This window comes from Callorhinchus milii, unplaced genomic scaffold (genome assembly GCF_018977255.1).
Source record: "Callorhinchus milii isolate IMCB2004 unplaced genomic scaffold, IMCB_Cmil_1.0 Scaffold2, whole genome shotgun sequence".
Taxonomy (NCBI): domain Eukaryota; kingdom Metazoa; phylum Chordata; class Chondrichthyes; order Chimaeriformes; family Callorhinchidae; genus Callorhinchus; species Callorhinchus milii.
In genome coordinates this window covers 91303064-91321472 of record NW_024704743.1, presented here as the reverse complement: position 1 = coordinate 91321472, position 18409 = coordinate 91303064, and the positions used below count along the sequence as shown (strand labels likewise).

At 42.3% G+C, this 18409-nt stretch overlaps 1 protein-coding gene and 1 pseudogene across 1 annotated transcript in view; both read left to right on the top strand.

Moving 5' to 3' along the window:
• Window positions 1-18409, top strand: part of LOC103191197 — a 36041-nt pseudogene that overhangs the window by 9179 nt on the left and 8453 nt on the right.
• The window catches only part of lrrcc1 (leucine rich repeat and coiled-coil centrosomal protein 1), an 88532-nt gene continuing 87223 nt past the window's right edge, over window positions 17101-18409 (top strand). The window contains 1 exon segment of the mRNA XM_042332480.1: window positions 17101-17196. The gene's annotated coding sequence lies outside the window, so the exon portion shown is untranslated.

Here is an 18409-nt window from a genome sequence, read left to right as displayed (position 1 = left end):
CCTATAATTCCAGTCATGAACAGATATTTATCTAGCTCTTTTCTCAAAAGTTAATACCATTTCAAAGTTTTGCTAGGAATCTGTTCCATATGTCTCATATTTTAAATCTTCCTGCTCCCGAGTGTTTGTTATGTGACATTTCTAATTATTATATCTTAATCTCAAGTTTCTTAAGGCTTGTTAATTTTTATACTTGAGTATTTTACTTTGTGACCATATGGTCCAATTATAAAACGTATTTGATATAATGCCTTATCACATTCATAGTGTCTCAAAGCATTTCGCAAATAGGGTTAGAAATGCGATAGTCATAAATTGTAAATCAAGTCACTAATTGCAACTTTTGGTTTACAAACATGAGTTACAAGATACATGTGAATGCTAGTGAGAGCCGACTAAGTCACAATAAAAACACTGGCTGTTCCCACTAGTATTTTTGCCACAAGCCTTTTTCTGGACGTTTTCAGCCTGGGAATTTGCAAATCGCTCCTTTGGGCAATGTCACAATCCGTATTCCCAAAACAGATATCACAATTAGCAAATATAACACTTTGAACCACAAAGCATTACTTTGTAGGACAGTGACTGTTATGTAATCACATAAGGCAACTAATCTTCACCAGCAAGGTCCCACAAATACCAATAAGGTAATAGACCAATGCTTCAGTTTGTGATGAATATTGGCAAGAATACCAGAGGAACTGCCAAGACTTCAAAATAGAACTGAGTGATTGTTAATGTCTACCTAAACCACGAGATACGACCAAAGTCAAAAGTAAAATCATACCCGAAGGCAGCAATCGGCAACTATACAGAACTCCTTAATACTACAGCATTAAGGATTAGCCTACATTATAAAATCAAATTGTTGTGCATTACTAGTTAAAACACAGTGAATTAAAAGAGGATCCTTAATTAAAGAACTGGTATGCACGGCACACTGGGCTCACAGAAACTCACTCCAAAACAATCTACTAGCTAACCGAGTGGCATTCCCCCTAGTCAGTGTGATGTACAGTACAGTACTACAAGGATTCCATAGTTAAGGAATCCCATTTGAAATTGTTGTGTTTTTGACCCAAATTCTCAAAATCTGACTTTACCAATAAGTTTCTACAAAGTTAAAATATTCTGTTTAAATTCATAATCAATATTTTTGGAATCCATTGCAGCACTTGATTGCCTGGCTGTGAGCAGCCTCGGGTGATCCTCAGAGAATTGTCAATATGACAGCACAAACCTTTTCACCTTTGCTAATGGACTTTCATCCATTGCATACATATTTTGCATTTCCTCTTCTAACACATAGACAACTATCCATAAAAGAAACATCTGGCAGGCTTTAGCATATTCTCCATTTAATTTAACCAGATCCATTTCAATTCTATCGATCTCCCTTACATTAATCTTCTGACTGCACAGCTTGGTGAGTCATTAGCAAATGTTACAGTCCTAATGAGTATCCATTCTCAATATAATTTGTAACACTTTCCTCTCACCTTCCCCCATCACCTTTTTAGTTTTATTATATAAAAAAGAAAACTCTTCAGCAACCTTCATTTGCTTTACAATACATTAAATAATAAATAATAACCCTTGTATTTGATATAGTGCCTTATCACTTCGTTGAGACATCTGAAAGCAGTTCACGTGATTTTTTTAATGTGAAGTGTGACCAATTTACACACAGCAATGTCCACAAACAGCCATTTTGTGAAAGACCAATTTTATTTAGGGGATTGTTGTCCAGGACTGGAGAAACTCCCTTCTCTTGTCAAATAGCACCATCAACATCAACATCCACCTGAACAGGCAGTCTGGACCTTGGTTTAAAGTCTTATCTAAAGGGTAGTACCTCTAACACTGCATTGGAGTGTCTGATTAAACTGTGAGGTTAAAGTCCTTTGATCATTGAATGTGGAGCTTGAACCCACAAGCTTCTGCCTAGGAGTTGAAAATACTACCAACTGAGCCAGGTTGACACATGAATGGTGGATAGCAAATGCAGTACAATATTTACAGAAGACAATGCCTGACCTTAAAGAACATCTACATTCAAAGCCCTTTCAAGTAACAATCTCACATATATCTGCAAGACATTTCTAACACAAATGATAGAAACCTTAGCACCATAATCCCATAGTCCCTCTGAAAGAGATGACAGCTAGAGGTGCATGTAGCCCCATTCGCCACCTGCTGGTCCATTAAAAATGATTTATGGACAGCTAGGCAGCCAATACACTAGGACAAATGAGAATGTCAGGTTGAGCAAAATTTGTGTATCGTAATGGAAATTTACTGTTGGTGTGTTGATAAACTGTCTCTGGCACATGGAATTGAATGTGGCCCAGAATGATGGCATGACGGCTCTTTTCGCTGCTGACTGCAAATGACGTAAATAAGATTGTCAGCCCAGTTCTTAATTGGTGCAAGCTCAAGGCAAAGCACAAGATAAGTAATCACACACAAGATGCCATAGGGTGGCATGGTGCAAGAAATAGAAGATTTAACTTGGAATAATAGATTGATCTTCTACGATTAAAGCTAACAATCATTATTAGGGGTAGGAGAGGGTTCTTTGCACTGCAATAATAATATTCAGTGAATTTGACATAGCACCTTTTACATCATGTGGACGTCTCAAAGCACTTCACAGGATATACTGTGAAGTGTAGTGGCTGTGCATTGTGTAGGCAAATGTGGCATCATATTTGCACAAAGCAACATTGCACAAACCGTCATGAAGCAAATGATCAATTTTAAATGGATGACAGTCAGTCAGGAAACCAAGAGAAACTCCCTTCTTTTGAAAAATTGACATGGGTTTGTTGACGTTCATCTGAACAAGCAGACAGCACCTTGGGTTAACATCTCATCTGAAGGACGGCCTCCAACAATGCAGTGTACTCCCAGCAATGTATTACCCTGCCAGCCTAAAATGTGAGTTAAAAGTCCAAAGTGGAAGTTGAATCCATAACCTTCTGACTCAGAGGTGAGGGTGCTACCAACTGAGCCAGTCTGACACATGTACTCTGGTGCATGTCAATTATTCTATAATTAATCTGGCCATTCCTGTTATTATTATTGGGTACCAAAACTGGAATTGTATTTTCATTTCCAAGGAAATTTTCCCAGTATCCTGGCCACCAATTCACCAGAATAAACTGGTCATTCACATCATAGCTGTTTGTGGGGCATTATTATGTGCAAATTGACTGCACATTCACCTAAAAATACACAGTCATTACATTTTGTAAGAACATAAGAAATGCTAGACGAGAAAAGACCAAGGTGTATCTGGTTCACCTTCCACCCTCCTGGTGGTCACATGCACATATGTCCCAAACTACCTATGTACCATATCCCATAATGTTATTTCCTAAAAGGAAACTATCTAATCAGTGTTTGAAAGAATCAACACTTCCTGCTTCAACCGTCTCCCTAGGGAGCCTGTTCCACAGGTTCACTGTTCACTCACTGAAACAGTGTTAACGAAGATTCGTTCTGAATTTCCCCCTTCAATCGCAGGCCACTTCCTCTGGTTCCCCACCACTTTGTAGTAAATCTTGTGAAGCGCTTTGACGTGTTTCATTCAAATATGATGGAAAATCAAAAGAAAATCAAAAGAATTATTATTATTATTATCATTCCTTCACTTAATGGGCACAAACATATGAATTTAAGTGATGTCACAGTTCAATCCCCTACATAGTTTCCGAATTTTACCAGACTGATCAGATATGCAGGAACTATTGTTAAAAATTTGAATTAGACGTTCGCATGCAAAACCATAATGTAAGACAATTAGTACTGTTTGTGCACATAGATTCAGTGATATTGTGTTGTCATGTTATCTCACTCATACAGCATAACCGTTTTTTATTGCATTAATTAAAAATAAATGCATTTGCATTAGAAACAGAGAAACGTAGAAATCTACAGCACAGGAGGCCATTGAGTCTGCAGCAGCTCAGAGCAAAGAGATCAATTCAATCCAGCCTTATCCCAATAGCCCTTCAAGCCCCTCTCTTTCCTGTCTACTTCCCTATTGAAGCTGCAATGGAGTCCATCTCCACCACTCGGCAGGACATTCTACATCCAACAACTCTCTGGGTGAAAAAAAGTCCTCTTATGTTCCTCTTTAGCTGTTCTTGGGCTGATCATAACTAACTATATCCCCTTGTCAATGATTCCCCAATCAATGGAAATAACTCTTCCCTATTTACCCTGTCAAAACCCCTCATAATTTTGTATCCTTCTATCAGCTCTTCCCTCAACCTTCTCTGCTCTACCAATATTTTTTGAATTACTTGTTTTTTAAATGTCCAATTTTTTTCAATTGAAACATTTCAACTTCCTCAACCACCCACCCTGATCCTAACTCCCAGCTCAGATGCAAATCCTTGACTGTCCAGCTCCTTAAGACTTCCTCCTGATATGAAAAGCACTAGACAAATGTAATTTGTTGTTGTTGTCATTGTTGCTCTAACTTAAAAAGACCCAGCAACCCTAATCTCTCCTCATAACAGTAGCCTATCATTCCTGGAATCATTCTCATAAACCTCCTCTGCACCCCCTCTAAGACTTTAACGTCTTTAAATCCCCAAAACAACCATGCCTTTAAATAACAAGTAGAAAAGCCTAAACTCTTTAATCAGTCTCCACCACAATTCATTAGATTGCATCAAGCTTCTAAAGAGTGACACTGGTTAGGCCCCAGGTAGAGTATTGTGTTCAGTTCTGAGCCCCACACTTTAGAAAGGATGTCAAGGCATTGGAGAGGGTGCAAAGGAGATTTACCAGGATGGCACCAGGAATGAGGGACTTCAGTTATCAAGAGAGTCTAGAGAAGCTAGGATTATTCTCCTTGGAGCAGAGAAGGTTAAGAGGAGACTTAATAGAAGTTTTCAAAATTATGAGCGGATTCGATAGGGTAAACAAGGAGAAACTACTTCAACTGGCGGGTGGGTTGGTAACCCGAGGACACCAATTTAAAATAAAAAAAATTCACAGTGAGTTGTTCGGATCTGGAATGCATTGCCTGAAAGGATGGTGGAAGCCAATTCGATAACAACTTTTAAGAGAGAAGTAGGTAATTATTTGGGGAGGGCAAGTTTTCAGACCTATGGAGAGAGCAGGGGAGTGGGATTGAATTGGATAGCTCAAAGAGCTGGCACAGACACAACGGGCCAAATGGCCTCCATCTGTGCTGTATAATTCAATGATTCTATGTGATTTTCAGAATACGCAGCCATTAAATATGATAGAATTTGGGTTGAGAAAATTATTTTAGGGCAAGTGGTAGTGTAGTGTAAATGTAACTCCAGAAATAGCAAAAGCCCCACTAAACATCATGTCTGGCTCCTGCAGGAAGCCCGTGTAAGTCACACCAACTGATGAAGTCATCTGAGACAATCTTACATTGTAGCCAAGGTCTTATTAGTCAGTATAATGTGGTTAAAAAGGTTTCCTTGAAGATGCCTAGAGGAGAGGAGATGGACTTTACATCCCAAGCATTTTTTCTGGTTGAAGGCACCACTGTTGCTACTGAATTCAACAACAACAAAAAATTGTATTTATAATGCTCCTTTCATGTTGGGAGGACGTCCCAAGGTGCTGGAAGTGAGTATGATTTTAACCTCATTATTTCAAACAGTTTTGTGGTAAATAGCTCCTTTACATTCTTATCCCCTCTCCCAGCTGATGTAGCTCAGTGATTAGAGCACTCGCCTCGCAAGCGTGATACCTGGGTTCGATTCCCGGCAGGGCGAAACCTTGGGCAAGTTTTCGTACTCCACATGCCTGATAATAATCCCTCAAGAAAAAAACCCATTAAAAATTGCTCATTTCAATCCACGACTGTTTGTGGGACACTGCTGAGCGCAATTGGTTGCCGGGTTTCACCCACAAATATATAGTGAATTCACTTTATAGTATATTCTGTGAACCACTTTGGGACGTCTAGAAAACGTGAAAAGCGCTATATCAAATGCAAGGATTATTATTATTATTATGTACAGAATATAACATCCAGGAATGCAATGTTCACAGGATTCACACTGCAGCCTTGAGATATTGAGGGTCAATGGCAGGCAAGTTTGTTACTCCACAACAAAGAAAGCCAAAATTTGATTATAGTTGAGATGTTGTGAGGCCCCAAATTAAGGGGAAATCTGTGATGTTTGTCTGAAGTTAAAGGCAGTCAAAAGTGAGAAATAGTCGACAACACTGAGCAAAGTTGATTCTTTGCTGTAAAATGACTCCATCAGCGCAAATTAGTACCATTGATTATAGTACATAACTAATATTACACTTGATTGGGTCATTCATGCATCGTAAAGGCCTAGAAAATTCCTTAGTAAAGATAATTCTTTCAATGTTATACACATCAGTGAAGAAATGCAGATGAGCTCCTAGAGGTAAGCTTTTTCCTGGAAGTGAATCTAGTGCCTGTGGGATTAGAGCTATCTCACACAATATATTACCAAAATTACCTTTGATGTAGCACCTTTCACATCAGAAGAACGTTTTAAAGTGCTTTACAGGATTCACTGCAAAGGGTAGCGATTGTGTATTTTTGGGGGAGAATATAGCAGCCAATTTGAGCACAGTAATGACCCACAAATAGCCATGAGGTGAATAACCAATTTTTATCTGGGGGGTTGTTGGCCAGGACACCGGGAGAAACTCTGTTCTCTTTTTGAATAGTGCCATGGAATCTTTAACGTCCACCTGAACAAACAGACTGAATCACTATTTAACATCTAATTGGCAGGAAGACACCACAGGCAATGCAGAGCACCCCAGCCAGTCAGCACTGTATTAACAGTAATAGTCCAGACTTTAGGGTTCAAACTGCCGATATGGGGCTTGATCCCATAGCCTTCTGACTCAGAGACAAGAGTACTGCTAACCAAGCCTGGCTGACACAAATTTTAAAGTGAAGAGTTTTGAGATATTTCCTTCTCCCTCATGTATGCAATGCATATGGGAGCAAAGCACAGTGCACATTGGCATTTGAATAAAGTCAGTGAATGGGCCAATGTATCGCCAGAGTACCTCATTCAATGATAAAGGTAAAGGGCCAATGAAATAGTAACTGTCAGTCTGGTGGAACTACGTTAATTTCAAGCTCAAGTGCCCTAATTTATCAGAATTTATTACATTATAAAACCTACAGCTTATATTCATACCATGATGAACAGGTCAAATTACAATTTTTTTCTTTTAAATTATTTTGTGCTATGAAACAATAAGTGTATTGTTAATTGAATATCTAGTTTCTCACAAATGGCTTTTGTTTGCTCCAGGTCTGTAAATATTATTGTTGCACAAACAAAATATTATCTCATGCAAATACCATTTTATAAATCTATAGGGGGAAGAATATAGTATGTGATATTTTCATATTTTTATTAGAGATAATCTAGGATTATCTTTACTGTGCTCAAAGGATGGAGGAATCAACAGTAATAATAATAGCTGTTTTTGGTATTTCATGTCAGAAGGACATCTCAAAGGGCAAGATAATCACTACTGTAAAATGGAGTGATTGTGTATATTGTAGGCAAATTTGCACACAGCAATGTCTGACAAACATCCATGAAGTGAATGACCAATTTTATTTGGGGGACTGTTGGTCAGGGCACCAGAAAAAAGTTCATTCTTTCTTTGAGTCATACCATCTTTAACATCCACATAAACAGGAAGGTGGGACCTAGATTTGGTGTTCTTCATAAGAGGCACCTTCAACAATGCAGTGTTTCCTCAGAAATACAGAGGAGTGTTAGCCTACAATGTAAGTCCATAGTCTCAATCGGACTTGAACCCACCACATTCTGACTCAGAAGCGAGAGTACTACAATGGAGCCAGGCTGCATTTTTCCTACCCATATAATAATAATAATCCTTGATTTGATATAGTGCTTTATCGCGACTTCGAAATGTCTCAAAATGCTTAACAGAATATAATGTAAAGTGAATTGACTGTATATTTTGTAGGTGAAACTCGGCAGCCAATTGCACACAGCAGTGTCCCATAAACAGTCGTGGATTGAAGTGACCAAATTATTATTTTTTTTGAAGGAATTATTACTCCCATGAAAGCGATCTGCCAATCCACTTTGAATGACTGAAGAGGTTTGCACTTGCTTAACTTGTTTTAGTTTGGGACATCACATGTGCATGCGACTGCCAGAACAGTGGAAGGCAAACTATACAAATGTAATCTTGTTGTTGTTGCCAAACGATTAACAACCGGGTTCCTACTTACTTCTAGGTAAACAGAGGCGAACATTTTGCCTTGCCGGGAATCGCTTGCGAGGCGAGTGCTTTAACCATTGAGCTACAGGACTCCTACAGAATCTCTATTGTTCACAGTCAACAACAACAATTGTAGAGCGCCTTTCACGTCGGGAGGACATCCCAAGGCGCTGAAGGCCCAAGTCAAATATTAGCCGCAATAATGAAGGATTTTTTTCCATTTAATAAGACCAAGACTTTTTTTTACTATATTGATCAGTCCTTTTGTACATCTTACTTGGCATTTGACAATCTGTTAATGAGCCAATTGTGTGTGTAGTTAAGAGTTTGAAACACTTTCAAATGCTTCTGAGCTGTGGATTTCATGATCTGGTTATACTTGTCCACTTCCATCCTATAAAGAAGATTTTCCAAATCCAGTTCTGTGATCCAAACATGAAAGACAAAGCTGTTTCATTCAGAAAGGAAATCTTTGCCATTTAAACCACTTTCCAGCATATTACCAGATGCATTCAGAACTATTTGAAATAGATGGACGCTTGCCTTTTCCACTTTGAATGACTGAAGAAGTTTGCACTTGCTTAACTTGCTTTAGTTTGGGACATCACATGTGCATGCGATTGCCAGAATGGTGGAAGGCAAACTGGAAGAACTTTGATCTTCTTTCTGCAATCAATTCTTATGTTCCTATGTTTGTAATTGGAAGGCAAGCTTCCAGCACAGCATGGACAGACTTTCTAGTATGGATTGATTGTTAAATATTGTCATCTTTTCATTTTTTTTAACAGGAAATTCCCATATTATACAAATAAAAAAAATATTTGTTTTTAGCAATCGGCAAATGATAGTCCCTCATTTGTTATTTGTTCAATGCATGTGATTAAAACGTTTACAGACTCTATGATACATATAGAGGTACAAATATACAGCATTTTTTTACTATAAATGAAATGTAAGTAATTTTACTCTAAATGATTATTAGAGGAGCTGACTACAATAAATTCCTATGGTTTGTAAAAGTAGATTCCCTCTCCCACATCACAAAAATTCTCCCAAGCCATCCTTCTAACCTCTAATTTTCATTTCAATACCTTTTTCAAAATAGATCAATAATTAAATCTAATATTGTGCTCTATGGATTTTTTTAGAAAGTGCTTTGTAATTAAATTAAAAAGAAAATTATTATTGGGTCATGGAGCTTAAATTTCATAATTAAAATGAAGCAATAATGAACATGTGGGAGTGCAGCAGCCTGTAACCAAGGCTGAACAGCTTGACTGAAGCATCAGGCCAAATGATTATGTCCTTCAAACAAAATTTCTGCCCTTCAGAAAATATCACTGTGGCCAAACTAATCTCCTTTATGGATCAGAGCTCCTGGTCCCTTTGTAGTAGAAAGGTTTAATACGTTGTAAGAGGGCTTTGCAGTAAAGAGAAATGGCTGCAGGGAGTAAGGGTCCGAGCCTGCCAACATGGAGGGGAAGCAGAACCGAGTCACTTTTCTGTGATAGACACAGCGATCTAATACCTGAGTGAGGCAGGTTCTACAGTACTCCAGGGCACTGCTGATGATTGACCAGCAAATGAAAGGGTAAACAAGCCAAAGGGAGATGGGAATTATTCCTCTGAGATCCCTGGAAGGCAATGTCTCTGGTAGTGTTAACTGGACAAGCAATGCAAAGCTTACCAGTGCTTTGTAAGCAAATGATTTTAATGGGGTCAATTCCAGCAGTTCTCCAATGCAAAATGTACTGCAGCAACAGTCCTTGGGGGTCTGAACAGTTCAGTGCTGCTTCACGAGATACCAATCTACCAATCAGTGATAATTGTCAGCACCTTGAGGAGAGGAGACAACAACCAAAACAAATGTGGAGTCCTGTAGCTCTGTGGTTAGAGCACTCGCTGTGCAAGTGAGAGACCTAAGTTCAATTCCCGGCAGAGCGAAACCTTGGGCAAGTTTCCTTACTCCACACAGAGCCTAATAATAATCCCTCCACAAAACAAAAACAATTAAATTGGTCATTTTCAATCTACGACTGTTTGTGGGACATTGCTGTGCGCAATTGGCTGCCGCGTTCGCCCACAAACATACAGTCAATTCACTTTACAGTGTGTTCTGTGAAGCGCTTTGGGACATCCGCCTGACGTGAAAAGCGCTATATCAAATGCAAGGATTATTATTATTATTATAAACATGCTTAGCATGGACATGAAAGACATGCTAAGAATATCCAAATGAATGTTACTACACTGCTCAAAGGGTTTGAAATGTAAATTACAATATGAATCTGCAGATTCACACTAGAAAGACGGAATGGTCTCCCTGGTACATGAACCCTTACTCCCTGGTATATGAACATCCTGCTTTAGATGATAAAGAATAAAACTTGCAAATGTTCACATGAGCTAACTTTTCTTTTCTGTATTAGGTTTGAAAGGGACAGCAAATTGTACCACATTTGGAAGCAGAATGTCACTCTGTGATCAATCATCCTAGGAGCTTGGGCTAATTGATTGGAATATTATTAGGTACATTGCCACTCTCCCGTATTGTAGTAGATGTTCTAATGTACAGAACTTTCAAATTCATGAATTTATTTAAATCCTTTGATGCTTGTTGTCTCCACCAGCAGTGTGCTATTGGACTGTCAGAGACCAATCTCTCTTAGCACCATGAATAATCCATTTCAAATTTCTCATTGGCATAAACTGCACCGTGAATAGATCAAAAATGAAGAGAAATATACTTAACTGTCAGTGGAACATAATAACATGATACTGTGTTGAGCATATTCAGGAGGCTGCTGGTATTTGTCCAAGAGTTGGAATCCAATCAATAAATTTACTACATGACTGGGTACTGTTCATGCATTATTTACTTTTATGCTGAACAATAACCGCTTGTCCTTATCTAACAATTAGGACAGAAATTCCTCAGTCTCAACCTTCCAATGCTCTTTGATGTGATACAACAACAACTTGCATTTATATAGTACCTCTCACATAGGGTAGAGTCCCAGAGTGCTTGGAATACAGAGTATGTTGAGCCAGTATTTTGAGAAACAGCAATGAAACACTGTGCACTGCTGTCAGCAATCGCAGCCCACAACAATGGCAGCCCTGCTCCACGAATTGTAATAATAAAAATGATGGCAGTAAATTTTTCAAATCGGCTTCGAGCTCAATCTTTGTGCCAAAGTCAACGGGATGTTTCACCACTGAAACAGTCATTAACTACAAACTGCTCTGGTATAAATTTTTCTCCACATGATTCTCTTTGTCAGATTGGTATACGCACAATACACTTCGAAAGTCTAAAATTTGCTTACAAATACAGTCACTATCCTCACAATGAAACCTGTGAAGCACTTTGAAACATTCTCCTGATGTTCCTGATGTCCAACTCCTCCCCCCATAGGCTGCAGATCATCCAGAGCTCAGCCCATGTCCTCTCCCGTATCAGGCTCCGTGACCCCCATCTTCGCCTGACTCCACTGGCTTCCCATTACACAGAGGATACAGTTCAAGATTCTGGTCCTCACCTTCAAAGCCCTCCATGGCCTTGCTTCCCCCTACTTCTGCGACCTCCTAGCCTCCTATCACCCTGCCCACTCCCTCGCTCAGCGGGCTCCGGCCTGCTTTATGTCCCCCGCCTCGCCGCCCCAACATTGGCGGCCAGGCCTTCAGCCACTGAAACTCTATCAGCCACTCTGTAACTCTATCCCGAGGTCTCTCTGCTTCGCCCTCTCCTTTGCCTCCTTCAAGACGCATCTCAAGACCCTCCTCTTCGACCGTGCATTCAGTCACCCTCTGCCCCCCCCCCACGCCCTCCACCCTCCCCAATCCCGATCCCCAGCTCAGGTCCAAAATACTGACTGTCCAGCGCCTTGGTATGTCCTTCCGATATGAAAGGCGCTATACAAATATCATGTTGTTGTTGTTGTTTAAGCAGCTGAAGCTACATAGATTGCCATTGACAAACTTCCTGCTGTGTGTGCAGCTAGGACTTAATAATAATAATAATAATAATCCTTGCATTTGATATAGCGCTTTTCACGTTGGGAGGACGTCCCAAAGCGCTTCACAGAACACACTGTAAAGTGAATTGACTGTATATTTGTGGGCGAATGCGGCAGCCAATTGCGCACAGCAATGTCCCATAAACAGTCGTAGATTGAAAATGACCAATTTATTATTGTTTTGTTTTGGAGGGATTATTATTAGGCTCTGTGTGGAGTAAGGAAACTTGCCCAAGGTTTCGCCCTGCCGGGAATTGAACTCAGGTCTCTCACTTGCAAAGCGAGTGCTCTAACCACTGAGCCACAGGTCTCCCACAGGACTTGCCCAATGATCACAAGACACAGTTTTGAGGCTAAGATAATGAAACATTTTCAGGCTTCCTTTTGCAAATATCACATTTTAGAACCTGATGTAAATAAGGCTGTGAACAGATCTGGTAGCTGACAGGTTAGGTTTTAACAAAATGGGAAAAGAGAAAGAATTAAATGACAGAAGTTGCATGTCATTAGCAAGAGAAATATTTTAGTTAAATTTTGTTATAAAATTGATCCAAACATTAGGAGCTAAATCTGCACAAATGTATTACCTTGTAACACATATCTACAACAACGATGTTTGGGTACACACATAACCTTCTCCCTTATCTGAAGTTCTGGTTGCTTTTGAATTCATTTTAGCTTCAGTAATCCAATCAGCTCTGTGTCCTGTTCATATTTCAGAATCCTCGTTTATGATTTTTTTTTACTATCTACGTGTTTGATCCAGTTTTTCTGAATTTCATACAGTTGGTTTTATAGACTATCATTTCTAGAATTAAGAAGCAATATTTAACTCATTTCTTACTCTCACTCCAGCTCAAGCTAATTCAATTTCCATTTCTTTTAATGCAATACCTGTTTGGAATACTAAACATGCCATAAAGGAGCTGACAGTGAGGAGGTGTGGGCTCTTCTCTACTCTTTCCACAGATAATCTGTATCAAAAACATTAAAAATACAGTCCATGCAGGGGATTAGCTCTTGTGCAATTCCTTCCATGATTTAGTAATACTAAAGCAGCATCTATTTAGGGAGAGGGAAAGGGAGGAAGACACGTTAGCCCTAATCTCCATTTCCCGTAAATTATTCTGTATGTGTAATAACTCATAAGTGTCAGTTTAGTTCAGTCAGTAGCACTCTGAAGGTTGTGGGTTTGAAGCCCACAGTGCGAATTAGGCTGACACTCTAATGCAGTCTTGGGGTAATCCTAGGAAAATAGGAACAGGAGTAGGTCATTCAGCCATTCGAGCCTGTTCCGTTATTCTATAAGATCATGACTGATCTGTACCTCAACTCCAATTACCCGCCCTTGCCCCATATCCCTTGATACCCTTATCTGTCTACCTCAGTCTTGAAATTGTCATTGTCAGAGGTGCCATGCTTCAAATGAGACTTTAAACTGAAGTCATGTCTGTCCGTTGAAGTAGATATTCAATTCTCAAAAGGAGGAGTTTCTCTTGGTGTCCTGGGTCAACAATTCTCCCAGATAAAGTTGGTCATTCACTTTATGGTTATTTGTGCGGCATTGCTGTGAGAAATTGGCTGAAGCATTTGCCTTATAAATACAGTCACTTCACCTTACAGCAAAATCCTCCAAGTGATTTGGGACATAGTGATGATGTGATAAAGCCAGAGCGAAATGGAGCAGAGTCCAGTACAGCAAAGAGGTACAGGTTTGCCGAGGATCCACTACAGTACAATAAAAATTTACATTTATATAATGCCTTTCGTGTCAGGAGAACGTCCCAAGCCGACATTGCTGGCTTGACACCCAAGCTGAGTGTGGGAGTCAGGGGGAAGGGAAACATGACCAAAACAGCAGACAGAGGTAAATCTTCAAACGGACTTTGAATAAGATCAGAAGGGGTTCATTCAGCCAGTTTGTTAAATTATGCAAGACATTTTATTATAATTTCCTCTCTTTCTCCATATCCCTAAATACCCTTACTTCCCATGTATCTTCCTGTCTTTTGAATGTCCCAACTGTATGTACATCTGCTGCCTTCTAGGACAGTGCATTCCACATGGTCATAGCCCTCTACGTAAAGAAACATTTTCATTGTTCCTTAAACCCAATAAAATACCTGCATTTATTCCATAAATTCCATATTGCCTTGAAAAACCTTGTAACTTTACCACTTGACAAAAATCACACCATTTATCAACAGCAGTGGAACCACTTAATTTGTTATTTCTACAGCTAGCAGCTGCACCTGCCAGCATTCCTTTTTAAAATATTCCAAACAAATGTTGGAATAATTTACTGCAATTATATATTCGAAGCTGGTACTGTTTAGCTATAGTATGATATTTTCTAAGAAGGTGAAAATAGTGTAATTAACTAGAAGTTTTACCTTTAGAACCAAATTCTCCTTACACAACTTCATGTACACCTGCCTAGCTAATAAAGCTTGTTAGCACTGAACAAAACACACCTGAAATTTCTCACATTATTAGCCTTAACTCAGTGTTTTAAAACTTAAGATTTCACAGAAAATTCTTAAAGCCAGTGTTAATTTGGAAGCTGTTTTCCTGCAGTTCTTAAAAATCTTATTTCTGAAGGCTTCCTGTGCAATATTCAGTTTCTCCTCATCAATAGAGTATTTAACCTGCATTCAAAGTCAAGTACATAAGAGAGTACAAAAGTTGAGATGCTCACTGGCATTTATATAGTGATTTTCACATGGAATAACGGAGTGCTTTACCAGTGATGGGGACGGAGTGGAGGGGGAGGTGCCCATAGGCGCAGTCGAAGAGGCAGGTTTTAAGGCAGGACTTAAAAGACAGAGAGGTGTTGTGTTCCTAATTTATGAAGTTCGGTCAGCACCGAAGGATGGCACCTCCATCCTGCCACTGTCAATTGCTCTGGAACGCTAACCTGTGTGAGGGGCGTTCTATAAATGCAAATTGTTGTTGCATTGGAGCATCAGCCTACCTGTCTATTATGTGTTCAAAGTCCCAACATGGGGCCTGAACCTACAACCTTCTGACTCAAAGGCGAGAGTGTTACCACTGAGTCAAGTTGACATCAGATAATAACAATGTCTGACAAGGCTTTTGCTCTCTTGTTCCCGTTTCATGCATCTTAAGGTCAAATTTTCCTCCTTTAATGGTACACTGAACACTGACTGCCATTGTTATGCGATTTGCTGTTATCTGCTTCTGCTCTTTGTGGCAGCAACTGCACAATCGGATATTTCCCTTGGCGGTTGGGAATTGTACTGTAAATGGCACAAAGCAAAATCTTTAATTGTGATTGAGTCAATTATTGTGGGCAAAAATTGTCTTACATGCACAAGCACGAAAAGTGCCACGATATGCAATGCTAAAGCTATTCACTGAGACAACAAACAAAGAAGAATGTTTGAATCTCATTAGCAATGACAGAGGATTTTTATACGTTATGAATTGGGGCTGGGACGGCCAAAACTCCATTGATCTTAATGGAGATAATGACACTTGCATTGCTTCTGGCAGTAGTCATAAAACCTTGAATATTGACATAGCACTGATAATGTGCTGCCCTATATAGAACTGTAGCTTCTTATTTAAACAAGCAAATCCCAATTGCATCCATTCACCTTATATTACCTGCTGACAGGATGGAATTAGGAAATCCCCAAGAGCAGTCCCTCAGGATTCTCTATCACCTGGAGATGGAGTCTTTCTATATCGTGGAAAGTGAGAGAAAATAATAAAAGCAAAGAGGCTGGTGATCACGGGGCTGTAGCATTTGCCAATTATAATAATTCATGCATTTAATATGGGACTTTGTCCATGTGGGTCTTTGATCAATTTCAAGATCCTCACATATGTACTTCATGCCTGAGCATCTCCCTACCTCTCCGACCTGTTCACATCCAACTCCTCTCCCCGGCCCATTCACTCAGCTGGCTCTGGCCTCTTGCAAGTATCTCAACACCTCCACTTCATCATTGGTGGCCATGCATTTAGCCACTAAACCCTCTGGAACTTTCTGCCTCAATTTCTTCACATTGGCCAAATCCTTGATTCAGATCGCACTTGAAGACCCTTCTCTTTGACCGTGCCTCCAGTGACTTCACCACTATAAACACTCCAAGACGCTATCCCATGTGTAAGACGCATGTATTATGTCTTTCACACAGGATAGCATCATACGTGCAGTATCCTTAGAGTATTGGGTCACACGTGCAATCTTCTAAGGATTCCATATGCAAAAAGATTCAATGTGTTCTGTGAAGCGCTTTGGGACGTCCTCCCGACGTGAAAAGCGCTATATCAAATGCAAGGATTATTATTATTAAAAGTGCCACGTCTCTCTCCCACAGCTTCGGGCGAACCCACCAGCACTGCGTCGCGTCGCGTCACGTCCCGCCAGCCCTCCCCTCCATCGCCCTGATTTTTCGCCACCGCTCACCCACCCTCTCCGGCTTGACATAAATCCGACTTCATTTGTGGGGCGAAATCGAACACGATTCGGGCCAAGAGCAAAAAAAACCACGCACACACACACACACAAAACACCGCAGACACACGCGCACAGTCACTACATGTTCGGGGGTAAGTCCCGGGTGAAGCACTTTTAAACGTTGCTACGACGGGTTCAAAGGTTCGGCATTGCCGGAAAAAGGCGGGGAATATTCTAATGGGCGGTGTCCCCTCCTCCAGAGAAACACCAGCAGCCACTCCCCCCCCACCCCCCACCCCAACCCCCACCACCTGCCGTTCCCATAGCAACACCCGCTCAGTCCCGCCGGGGGGGGGGAACGATTGTCCGGGGCCTGCGTTGTCCGGGGGAAGCGGAGGCGCCGGAAGTGCTCCGGGGAGCGGGCGGTTTGACTTTCCCCGCGGCCGAGAGACACATCCTGAAAGTTTTTAAAAGTTCAGATCTCAGGTAATCATTTCACACAGAGTCCCGGGGGGGGGGGGGGGGGCTGTTACTGCAGCTCACACAGAGTCCCGGGGGGGGGGCTGTTACTGCAGCTCACACAGAGTCCCGGGGGGGGGGGGGCTGTTACTGCAGCTCACACAGAGTCCCGGGGGGGGGGGGGGGGCTGTTACTGCAGCTCACACAGAGTCCCGGGGGGGGGGGGGGGGGCTGTTACTGCAGCTCACACAGAGTCCCGGGGGGGGGGGGGGGGCTGTTACTGCAGCTCACACAGAGTCCCGGGGGGGGGGGGGGGCTGTTACTGCAGCTCACACAGAGTCCCGGGGGGGGGGGCTGTTACTGCAGCTCACACAGAGTCCCGGGGGGGGGGGGGCTGTTACTGCAGCTCACACAGAGTCCCGGGGGGGGGGGGCTGTTACTGCAGCTCACACAGAGTCCCGGGGGGGGGGGGCTGTTACTGCAGCTCACACAGAGTCCCGGGGGGGGGGGGGGCTGTTACTGCAGCTCACACAGAGTCCCGGGGGGGGGGGGGGCTGTTGCTGCAGCTCACACAGAGTCCCGGGGGGGGGGGGGGCTGTTACTGCAGCTCACACAGAGTCCCGGGGGGGGGGGCTGTTACTGCAGCTCACACAGAGTCCCGGGGGGGGGGCTGTTACTGCAGCTCACACAGAGTCCCGGGGGGGGGGGGGGCTGTTACTGCAGCTCACACAGAGTCCCGGGGGGGGGGGGGGGGGCTGTTACTGCAGCTCACACAGAGTCCCGGGGGGGGGGGGGCTGTTACTGCAGCTCACACAGAGTCCCGGGGGGGGGGGGGGGCTGTTACTGCAGCTCACACAGAGTCCCGGGGGGGGGGGCTGTTACTGCAGCTCACACAGAGTCCCGGGGGGGGGGGGCTGTTACTGCAGCTCACACAGAGTCCCGGGGGGGGGGGGGGCTGTTACTGCAGCTCACACAGAGTCCCGGGGGGGGGGGGGGGCTGTTACTGCAGCTCACACAGAGTCCCGGGGGGGGGGGGGGCTGTTACTGCAGCTCACACAGAGTCCCGGGGGGGGGGGGGCTGTTACTGCAGCTCACACAGAGTCCCGGGGGGGGGGGGGGCTGTTACTGCAGCTCACACAGAGTCCCGGGGGGGGGGCTGTTACTGCAGCTCACACAGAGTCCCGGGGGGGGGGGGGGGGCTGTTACTGCAGCTCACACAGAGTCCCGGGGGGGGGGGGGG